This window comes from Oreochromis niloticus, linkage group LG18, assembly GCF_001858045.2.
Source record: "Oreochromis niloticus isolate F11D_XX linkage group LG18, O_niloticus_UMD_NMBU, whole genome shotgun sequence".
Classification (NCBI taxonomy): domain Eukaryota; kingdom Metazoa; phylum Chordata; class Actinopteri; order Cichliformes; family Cichlidae; genus Oreochromis; species Oreochromis niloticus.
Genome location: NC_031982.2, coordinates 2,435,154 through 2,446,757, shown reverse-complemented (window position 1 = coordinate 2,446,757; position 11,604 = coordinate 2,435,154). Strand labels below are relative to the sequence as shown.

At 45.5% G+C, this 11,604-nt stretch overlaps 1 protein-coding gene across 1 annotated transcript in view; it reads right to left on the bottom strand.

Annotated features, from left to right (window-relative positions):
• Positions 1 to 8,914: 8,914 nt before the first annotated feature.
• The window catches only part of tox (thymocyte selection-associated high mobility group box), a 54,611-nt gene continuing 51,921 nt past the window's right edge, over positions 8,915 to 11,604 (bottom strand). Inside the window, exon 11 of the mRNA XM_025900523.1 lies at positions 8,915 to 10,264. The gene's annotated coding sequence lies outside the window, so the exon portion shown is untranslated. The remainder of the gene's footprint in view (positions 10,265 to 11,604) is intronic.

Below are 11,604 nucleotides of genomic sequence, written 5' to 3'. Positions count from 1 at the left end.
AATTTCATAAATTCTGTTTTCATAGATGCCTAGATGTTAAACTTGATTGTTACACCTGGTAGAGCAGTCACACTGATCATTTTATTACAGATGAAAGAATTTAGGCAGTTTTTAACTCTCAGTGATGCCGCGGTGATCGTGTGACTTAGGGACCTGCAGCGGAGTTTGGGCCCAGGCACGGCTAATGACGTAAGACTTAAAGACTGGATTGAAACCCTCAGCCCAGTTGTCATCCAGCAATTTATCCACAGAGTAGGTGGGCTTGCGATCCATCACCAAGGGGGCTGGAGGTTGGCCTGAAGAAGGACAGAGAGGACTAGAAAAAACAGGTTTTAGGTGGGAGACATGTAATAATTATGAATCTTCATATTTCTGGGCAGTTTTAGACAGTTACAGGATTTCTAATTCAAATAGGCCAATATAATTGGAAGATAGTTTCTTAGACTGAATTCTGCTAGTAGTCAAGGGCCAAGGTCTGGTGACAATCAGGCAGACATTTGCTGTTTTCAGCAGGGCAGTTAGGGTTGCTGTCCAGAGGCAATGACAACATTGAATATAGTGTTAGACTGAAGGAACAATGACCTCACCTTCCTGAGATGGACACAATGGTGGTTGGTAACTAAGTGATGCCTCAAATGAAGAGAAACCAGTGGCCATGTAAGTGAACTAGATGAATTACCTGAGTCAAACTGCAGAAGGCTTATAAAGCCAATTAGGTAGTCTGCTTCTATGTTTTGGTCTGTTCTGTTGGTTGGTACACACCAGCGATTCAATCTCCAAGGTAAGGGAACACAGGAAAAAGGCAGGATGGGTTCTGACTTGGAGGTGGAATCAAAAGTGGAGTGGTGCCAAGAAAGGGTCTGGTTTCACATTGAGACAATTTGGTTAATAGGTCATAGCTAAGTTAAATCTACCATTGATTAGGGCCTACCTGATAGGAGTTCAGGCATTGGGCTTCTGGAGGTAGGGCAAATTCTTATGGTCTGTCCACAAGCCAAAAGGTTGCTCTGCCCCCTCCAGCCAGTACCTCCACTCATCTAAAGAAAGTCTGACAGTAAGTAAGTAAGTTCTCAGCCCCCATAACATAGTTACACTTTGCTGGATGAGCTGGCAGAAGATAAAGGCACAGGGATATATTTTGTTGTTCAGTTGCTGTGAGAGGGCAACTCTTGGCCCAATCAAAACTGAAATTGAGGAAAACCGTCCTTTTAGAGTGTTGAATGCTTTTGATGGGCTGCAGCATTCCATGACTCGTGAGAGGTAGGGCAAGTCTACCGAAATCTCTGAACTTCCAGTAAGTTAGGAAACCCTATGAAGTGTTGCAACTGTTTGACTTGTGGGGTCTGGCCACTCTATCACTGCTTGAACCTTGGCTGGGTATACCTTGACCTTCAACATGAAACTTGAATTTTTCACCCTGTAACGTTTGTCCTGTAAAGCATCCACAGGACACAGGTGTGGGGACAGCAATACTTTTATTAATACGGTGGTTTTAGGTTCACTGGGACACAGTTACTCCCGCTCTCTGCTGTCACGTCCGCTCTTCCGCCTCCGACTGTCACTGCGAACATATAAAGAGTGACAATCACCTTCACTTCTCAGCACACCTGTTCACCCCGCCCTGCGCCGCCCCCGGGAGCTCACTGCGTCACCCCTCCTCTGCAGCCGGGCAGAGACCACACATCCCCACCGCCCGACTGAGGCCGGGGCCCATCCGGCCGACCGCACACTTCTTTGGGTTGGCTGTGAGCCCCGCCTGCCTCAGAGACTCCAGCACCGCAGCCACACACCGCACATGCTCCGCCCATGTGTCACTGTAGATGATGACGTCATCTAGATAGGCGGCAGCATAGGCAGCGTGGGGCCGCAGCACCCGGTCCATGAGGCGCTGAAAGGTGGCAGGGGCCCCGAACAAGCTGAACGAAAGCGTAACGAATTGGTACAAACCGTACGGAGTGGAGAAGGCCGTCTTTTCCTTGGACTCTGCAGACAAGGGAATCTGCCAGTAGCCCTTGGTTAAATCCAGTGTCGTGAAAAAGCGAGCAGTGCCCAACCGGTCCAGGAGCTCGTCGACCCGGGGCATGGGATAAGCATCGAAACATGACACCTCATTCACCCTGCGATAATCGACACAGAACCGAATAGACCCATCCTTTTCACCACAAGAACGATGGGGCTACACCAAGCACTGTGCGATTCTTCTACTACTCCCAGCCTCAGCATTTCCTTCAATTCCCGGAGAACAATTTGTCTTTTATGTTCCTTTTATGTCTCAAAATGGTGCTCTATGAGAGAAGTACAGCCGGGTAAGGGGGAGAACATGTCGGCAAAGCGCTGTTGCAATGCAGCAGGACCAATACAAAGCGATAGCCGCGTGCACTCCGGTGAAATGGCCCGATGAGATCCATGCCAATGCGCTCAAACGGGATCTCCATCAGTGGTAATGGGCGCAACGGCGCCTTCGGCACGGCCGGCTGGTTAACCAGCTGGCATTCTGGGCACGACACACACCAGCGGCGCACGTCGGCCCAAATGCCCGGCCAATAGAATCGGGCCATTATGCGCTCCAGAGTTTTTTCACAACCCAAATGCCCTGCCATGGGGTTCGAATGAGCCGCCTGGAAAATCGTTTCCCGGCGGCTTTGCAGCACCAACAACTGTGTGCGGATCTCAATGGTGTGAGTGTCGTGGCTCACTCGATAAAGCCGATCATTCCGCAATTGGAAATGAGGGTAAGTCCGCGCAGTGTCAGAGTGCACCAGGTGACCATCAATATCCATCACTTGGTCATAGGCTGAGCGTAGGGTGTCGTCCCGAGACTGCTCTAGTGGAAAATCTTCCGTGGGGTGCACAACGGGAGGCAGTGGGGCATCCGTGGAAGTCCCCGCCAACTCCTCCCCCCCAGAGTCAGTGTCGGTCGACCCTGCGTCACCGCTGAGCGCCGCGCAAACGTTACATAAATTCACAGACCACGATCGCATCCCCGCGTACTGCCCCAGTAAGCTGTGGAACCCCGGCCAATTTGTACCCAAAATAAGGGGATGCGACAGGCGTGGGCTAACTGCTGCCTTCACTCTATGCGTTTTGCCCCTGAATTTCAGCAACAGTGACACTACTGGGTACTTGTGAATATCCCCATGCACACATTTAACCTCCACCCAGTCAGCCTCCAGCAATGCCCCGGGTCGAACCAAACTTTGGTGGACCAGGGTCTGCGTGCAGCCCGTGTCCATCAAAGCAAGGCGAATACCCCCTTGACACCTTACCGGCACGCGGTACGTCCCTCCTGGACTGGGGGCGGGCGCTGGAGCGCCGGCAACACGGAACACCTGCCCCACCTCCATGAGCGGACATTCTCGGCGCAGGTGCCCCGGCCGCCCACACTTCCAGCAGTTCGGTCCCGGCGTCTGTGCGGCTCCCCGTGGCTCCGGGGCAACCCCGGCGGGAAGCAGCGGCCGGAACGGGTTCCTGGGGCTCCACCCCACTGCCTGCTCCGTTCCCACAGGGCCGGCGTCCCTCCGCTGTGACGCTGCTGCCGGTGGCCTGGGCGGCGGAATACGGGTGCTCCGCCGCGGCTCCTCACGGCTGGGTCCCGGGTCAGCCGCCAGATGGTCCTCCGCCAGCGTAACCGCCGCCGTCAGATCTGCCGAGCAGGACCCAACGAACTGTTGACTGAGGCAGGCCCCCCACGACCTGCTCGAGGACGATCAGATTTAGCAGCTGAGCCTCCCCAGCCGAGGGGCCCAGTCGCAGCCACCTCGCTGCCGCATCCTCCAGCTGGTGAGCCCATGCAAACGGCCGCTCCCCTCCTGTCATCCTGCTGGCCCAGAATTGACGGCGGTAATCCTCCGGGGAGAGGCCCAAACGATCCAGCACTGCCCAGCACACATCCTCAAACACCCCCCGCGTGCTGGGGGGCAAGCTCAGCGCCGCCGTCTGGGCCTCGCCCGACAGAAGCGGCAGCAGCCGGGCGGCCCATTCCTCCTCCGGCCAGTGACAGGCCACCGCCGTGGCCTGGAAAGCCTTGATGAACACCAGCGAGTCCTCCCCATCCTTCATCCGGTGCAAAGTCACCGACAGCGGAGGGGGGAGCGCCGGCGCGGCTGCAGTCCCCAGCAGCTGCCCCCAGAGCTGCGGTCTGCTGCTCCGATTGCTGGCGAAGCAACGCCAGCTGGTGGTCCTGCGTGGCAGCCTGACGAGCCGCCATTGCCGCCATGTCCAACATCATCTGGCCCAAGATCTGCAGCGGTTGGGCAGGCGGCTGGGCGGGCGGAGCCACCGGGGGAGCAGGTGGAGCGGGCTGGGGATCGGACATTGCACCAGGGTTTCGGCACCAGTGTAACGTTTGTCCTGTAAAGCATCCACGGGACACAGGTGTGGGGACAGCAATACTTTTATTAATACTGTGGTTTTAGGTTCACTGGGACACAGTCACTCCCACTCTCTGCTGTCACGTCCGCTCTTCCGCCTCCGACTGTCACTGCGAACATATAAAGAGTGACAATCACCTTCACTTCTCAGCACACCTGTTCACTTCACCCCTGCGCCGCCCCAGGAGCTCACTGCGTCACCCCTCCTCTGCAGCCGGCCAGAGACCACACCCACGCCACACACCCTTAACATAGTCTGCTCTCAAGTAATCTTTGGAGTACCTGATAAAAATGGCGTTAATGGTCCAAAATAGTGTGGGACAAGATGGGAATATTATCCAGACAGATTAGTATGGAGCGGTTGAGGAACTCTCAAGGCACACAAGGCTCACCAACACCTGGATAACAGCTGGAGCATTGGTAAATCCGATGGTCCTTGAAGCGACCCAAATGAGTTAAATGCTGTCTTCCAGTATTTTCCTTCCTTGACGTGGAAACTTTGGAAAGACAGTGGCTCCTTGCAGTATTTTAAAACAGTTGGAAAAGGTAAAAGAAATTTTTCTTTTAACAGTGATCTGGTTCAGACCTTGGAAATTAATGCTGAAGAAGAGTCTTGTCAAGTTGATACAGTTGATTCAGTCTTGGAAGTTGATACAGAAGAAGAGTTTTGTTTTGAAGGCCAGATGATACCAGGGAGTAATGGATATATTTTCCCATTACATCATGCCCTGGTGTGATGAGGCTGTAGCGATAATTCGTGGGGAGCAGTTTACCAAATCTTTAAGGAAAACTTTCTCCAAATCATGATATTTTGCAGGATTGATTGAAAGATATGTAGAATCTGTGCTGGAGGATGCAGCACACTCAAACCTGGAGGGGAAGCAGAGTGTAGACAAAATTCATGGCAATGAGGGCTCTACCCAATAATCTTATTTGAATCCCAGTTAATTTGGGAGGTCACAACCTTTCAGCCAAGTGTTACTCAGAACAAGCAGCCTACCAGGAGCATTAAAAATATATAAACTGATTTACATTATATTGCCAAAAGTATTTGCTCGTCTGCCTTCACATGAGCATATGAACTTCAGTGACATCCCATTTTAATCCATAGGGTTTGATATCATGTTGGCCAACCTTTTGCAGCCATAACAGCTTAACACTTCTGGGAAAGCTTTTCATAAGGTTTAGGAAGTAAGACAGTAGAGACAAGAATATATCAAAATAAAACAGGAAGTGAGAACCATAACTAAACAGGGAATGCAGAAACATAAATGAATATAAAAAAGTTGACACAAAAGAGTGTGTCAAAAAATACTGAGGGAACAAAACAAACTCTAGAAGTGTGACTAAATTATAATAGGACCTAAGGACTCCAAATATTCGGTATATTCAGTAACATGAATATAATAAAATTATGAACACTAAAAAAGGAATACAGCCTAAAAGGCTCAAAACCACAGTCAGATCCAGGTCATGACAAAAACAAGTCCACAGCAAAAACAGCTCTAATCAGGAACCAAGGAACCTGAACATCAGTCCAACAATTTAGCAACAACCGAGGGATTTTTTTCAGCCTTAAGTAGCAGGTAATTGTTGATTAGATTGGTAGTTACCCACCTATGTGCAAACTGTTTGTAGGTGCGTCAACAAGGAAGGAAGGAGAGCTAGCAAGACCTCAACACTGAAACAAACAGGGTAACACCAAACAAATCCGCACCCACACCACGAGAGGAGAAAGAAAGAAAGCAGAAGGTGGAGAAATAGAAAAGGTATGTCAATGCAGAAGAACAAGAAAACCGTAATATTCTTATTACATATGAGCAATCCAAAAAGAGTAAGATAAGACTATTGTGCAGTAACTTCACTCTGTGCTGCCACCTTGTACACCTTAGTACAAATGTAACTGTGTCTGCAAGTATCTACATGAAATGCAAATGCTGAATGCAAGAGAAGTAATGCCTAGTGGGCTCTGTTATGGCTCTGACTCTTCCCACGCCCATGGTAGATGTTTTTTCTTCTGAAAAATGGACATGTATAGAAATAGTTTAACAAAAATAGCACAAAATAAATAAAATATGAAGCTTTTGGTAAGTTCAGTAAGAAAGATCTGTAATCACTCATCTTCCTGCTTTTCTGTTCTTTACATGACTACTGCTTTACCACACTGTTCATCTCAATGCTGACATCATTACTCTACTCCAATAATTTTCTCACCTGCCTTTTATAAGCCAATCAGCCTCCACTTTGCATGGTTGAAATCTTTCCTCTACATCTATTTTAGCTTGTTATCATTAAAGAGTACAGGGTGGGCCATTTATATGGATACACTGTAATAAAATGGGAATGGTTGGTGATATTAAAGTCCTGTTTGTGGCACATTAGTATATGTGAGGGGGGAAACTCCTCAAGATGGGTGGTGACCATGGTGCCCATTTAGAAGTCGGCCATCTTGGATACAACTTTTGTTTTTTCAATAGGAAGAGGGCCATGTGACACATCAAACTTATTGGTAATGTCACAAGAAAAACAATGGTGTGCTTGGTTTCAACGTAACTTTATTCTTTCATGAGTTATTTACAAGTTTCTTACCACTTATAAAATGTGTTCAGTGTGCTGCCCATTGTGTTGGATTGTCAATGCAACCCTCTTCTCCCACTCTTCACACACTGATAGCAACACCGCAGGAGAAATGCCAGCACAGGCATCCAGTATCCGTAGTTTCAGGTGCTGCACATCTCGTATCTTCACACCATAGACAATTGCCTTCAGATGACCCCAAAGATAAAAGTCTAAGGGGGTCAGATCGGGAGACCTTGGGGGCCATTCAACTGGCCCACGACGACCAATCCACTTTCCAGGAAACTGTTCATCTAGGAATGCTCGGACCTGGCACCCATAATGTGGTGGTGCACCATCTTGCTGGAAAAACTCAGGGAACGTGCCAGCTTCAGTGCATAAAGAGGGAAACACATCATCATGTAGCAATTTCAAATATCCAGTGGCCTTGAGGTTTCCATTGATGAAGAATGGACCCACTATCGTTGTACCCCATATACCACACCAAACCATCTTGTTCCACTGATGTTTCTTCATTAGTGACAGTTTTCTTGCGTCCACATTTTGGCAAATCCAACACTGAACCAGTTTCACAAAACTTAGCAAGCAGTTTGCTAACTGTAGCATGGGAGATGGGTGGTCTCGAAGGGTGTCTTGCATTGAAATCTGCTGCAATGACCCGGTTACTGCGTTCACCAGATATCAACACAATTTCGATCCGCTCCTCACGTGTTAACCTCTTCGACATGTCAATGGCTGTGAACAAAGAGAAACTTGTAAATAACTCATGAAAGAATAAAGTTACGTTGAAACCAAGCACACCATTGTTTTTCTTGTGACATTACCAATAAGTTTGATGTGTCACATGGCCCTCTTCCTATTGAAAAAACAAAAGTTGTATCCAAGATGGCCGACTTCTAAATGGGCACCATGGTCACCACCCATCTTGAGGAGTTTGCCCCCTCACATATATTAATGTGCCACAAACAGGACTTTAATATCACCAACCATTCCCATTTTATTACGGTGTATCCATATAAATGGCCCACCCTGTAGATAGAAAAAGATGGATGTAGAAACCAGGACACCATGAAGTGCCAAAAACTGCAGTTCCTCATCTGGCCACATTAGGCTGGCACCATGTGTGAGTCATACTCCCATAACTTTGGAGCATTAAAAAGCCTGTTTACAACCTGGTACAAAATATGCTTTAGGGTTAAAATGTAGATTTTGCTGTGGCTTAATGTTAAAGCCCACACTTCAATTAAAGTCATGTAACTGGATTCCTACGGAACATTTAAAAACAAAATAAGCTTTTATACTTAAGTTTTGATGAGCACTAATTGCACTTATCCATGTTTATGCTAATTATGAATTTGCTCTCATACAGTTTGCTAAACAAGTTCGCACTTAGCCCTTCATTCTGTTGCACCACTGCGAACAATTCTTGGCTCCAAACACCACCAACAACATGCTGGACTTGAAAACTAATTGGTGACATCATAGTGGATATGTCCATCTTTCACATATAAACTCTGTATGGGACGGCTTTTGGAATCAGCCTCAAGAGTCCATTAGTTTTTGGCTCATCAGTGCTGGTTTTATTTTTAACCCTATAAACCATATATTAATGGCACCCAAAAATCTGCAATTTAATACTGAACACAATGTGACAAGCCAACGTATTAGACCAATTACAAAATATTAACATTTTCACTGACGTCTCCATCTAAGAAAGCAGTGTGGCTACAAAAGAAAAGAAACACTAAAGTATGATTTTCTGTTTGACCTAACAGAGGTTAAAATACTTATTTTGTGAAACTTCAAAGGCATTTGTTTTGCACTTGCAAACTACGTTAAATAAATGAAGGGGCAGGATATAGACAAAGGTGTATTGTGTCAAAGGAGTTGTAAAGGGCTGCGCTATTATGTGCAGTTAATTAAAATAGCTGTCACAAAGCACTCAGAAATAACATGAAAGAGGCAGGTTTGGAGTAATGACTGCATGTCAATGCAGCGTTGACTTTATTCTCAAACACATTATTAGAATCTAAAAATAAGAAAACCATAATGGGTGCTGTTGCCCAGAGTGCTTTCATCTGCCAAAAAAACCAAACAAAAAACACATTAATACAAAGAGATACAGAACGAGAGCGATATGTCTCATTATCATTAACACTAAAACAAAAGCTGATTTAAAAAACAACAACAAACAAACAAACAAAAAAAAAACCATTTAAACAGCCAACCCAGCAACAGTTAAAGTTTCTTAAATAGCCTCTGTGAACAGAGAAATAGAGATGACAAAGGAGACCATGCAACCCACTTGTGCGTTCTCATTAACACTTCACACACTCACACAGTTTGGATCCAAATCAATATTATCAACAGACATATGCCAGGAGGAGGAGCTGTCATCATACTAAGGGATGTTTTTTTCAGCAGACAATTGTTTGACATTTTATTATTTCAAGGACTAAAATACAGTGGATTTCATCAAGAGAACAACAAACGTTCTTTAATCATACACAATTATTCACAGTCGGTGCCTGGTTAAACAAACAGCTTCAGGTGCTCTTCCAGATCTTTTTCCAATTTGCCTTGAGCCGAACGAAAGCGGTGCGATTTCAGTCATTATCGCAGTTTTCCACACTCACAGGTCCCATATGTTCTCTGTCTCTGCAGACACCGAGTGGGACTTCAGACCAGACGGCATCAAACTGAGGGCTAACGTTCATGTGATTAAAGAACCGGTTATCAAACACAATTTGTGTCGTATTTGGTTAATAACATTTTCTTTTTCTTGCCGTTCCTCTGACTTTGGCTATAGAAGGAGACAGCAAGTATGAGTTAAAGAAAAAAGAAACGAGTAATTGTCCTTATATGGACAACTGAAAAGATTATGTTACAGCAATTTACAGCAACTAATTGTAAACACCATCCTTGCAAAAGAGGAACTGGGGTAGATGGGAAATCAGACAAAGGTTGGAGTATATACACCAATATACCTCTCCATGCTGGTGTACACATTTTAAGTTCAATGGTAGTACAATGCAGTAAATAGACCGTAGAAAGCGCCAAATGCAGATGTTTTGTCAGCATTCTCGAGAAATGTTCCATTCTTCTGTTGCTGGAACTATTATTTTAAGAGGAAAAACTAATTTATTTCGGATTTAGCCGATCCACTGTGAGTCTGATTTTTGGCTCTCGCTGCGTTTAAGGATGGAGAGAACAAGCTGGAGGTTTTGTGGTGTGGCAGTAGAAGGGCTTGGCAGAAGGTTGATGTCATTTGGTCCTGAGATTAGCTCAGATACAGAGGTTTGTCTCTTTGGAGAGCCCTGGAAGCAGAGAGGAGAATCAATAAGGACATGTTTGACACGCTTCATTGTTTCAATGATGACCGCGAGTTTTTCCCCTTTTGTTTCCTAACAAGCCTCAAGAAAAATCAAGTCTCTTATAAGATTATATTAACTGGTTCTGTTCATTTCTACTCGAGATTAATTTACGTTAATCCAAATCTTATGTATGCCAAGGTGATATGCATTTAAAGTGATTAATGCAGATTGGAGAGTACAAATTGGTTAATATTACACTACACAGGTAATACAGTTGTATTTCATGTTAATAGGTGCAATCCCACGCGTCTGCTTTTAGGCATTTTTCTACATTCATATGAAAACTGAGAACTACTGCTAAAAGGTTTTTATATTTAGCTAAGATAGAAAAGCTTCTGCTCCACTGGATGGCTTGAAAGTATATGGAACCCAACCTATCAAGAGCAGTGGGTAAATGTTCCTCAAATTATTATATATGAGAGACTAATAGAAACACCACATTCCCATCATGTTTTCAACACTATCTTCCCATCGTTTGGCTCCTTTGTCTTTCATTGACATCGTCTCACTGTATTCTCTTATCCTCTAACAGTTTAGCAGCACCATCTGGACAGGTAACATTTTCTTTCTGTTATTTTGTTTAAATATATGCTGCACCTAGATAGAAACCCATCTAATAATAGTGCAGTTGAATCAGTCAGCAATGACAGACAGGCTGGTTGTTCCATGGTGGAAGTATTTGCATTATTTTGTGTCAGCCAATGATAAGTATCTGTCAGCTGCTAAGGAGCTCTGCTTCGCATTTGGAAGAGTTACCTTAATGCTAACTACAGCTCCACAACACTAGTGGTTAGGCTCACTGGGCAAGATAGCCCTGAAATCACAGTTAGCTGACTTTTACTTTGGCTAAAGCTGTTAATTCGATAGAAATTACCAAGCTTTTTGCTGGTTATGTGGTGGTAGAGATGCTAAATGCAAAAGTGAAAGTTAAATGCAAAACTCTGACTAACAATCTCTCTTCTCATAGTATGAACTATAATGTTACATGCCAACTTTTTAAAATGGTACTAATACTGCTATGTTACAAGTTACTTTTAAAAGTTTTGTTATCCAGGATTATAATAACATGTCACAGACTTCCACACAAGAAAGGTGTAGTCAGAAAGGGGTTGTTGGTGCTCTTGAAATGTATCTTTGATGTTACTTTTTTCTCCCTCCATGAACCATGTTTTCTTGATCGGATGTGGCCACTGCCATCTGTAACCACACGTCATCTAACATCACTGCAGACAACAACACGTCTGTTGAGTATTGGGTTTCTTTTTAAACACCTGCAATCCAGT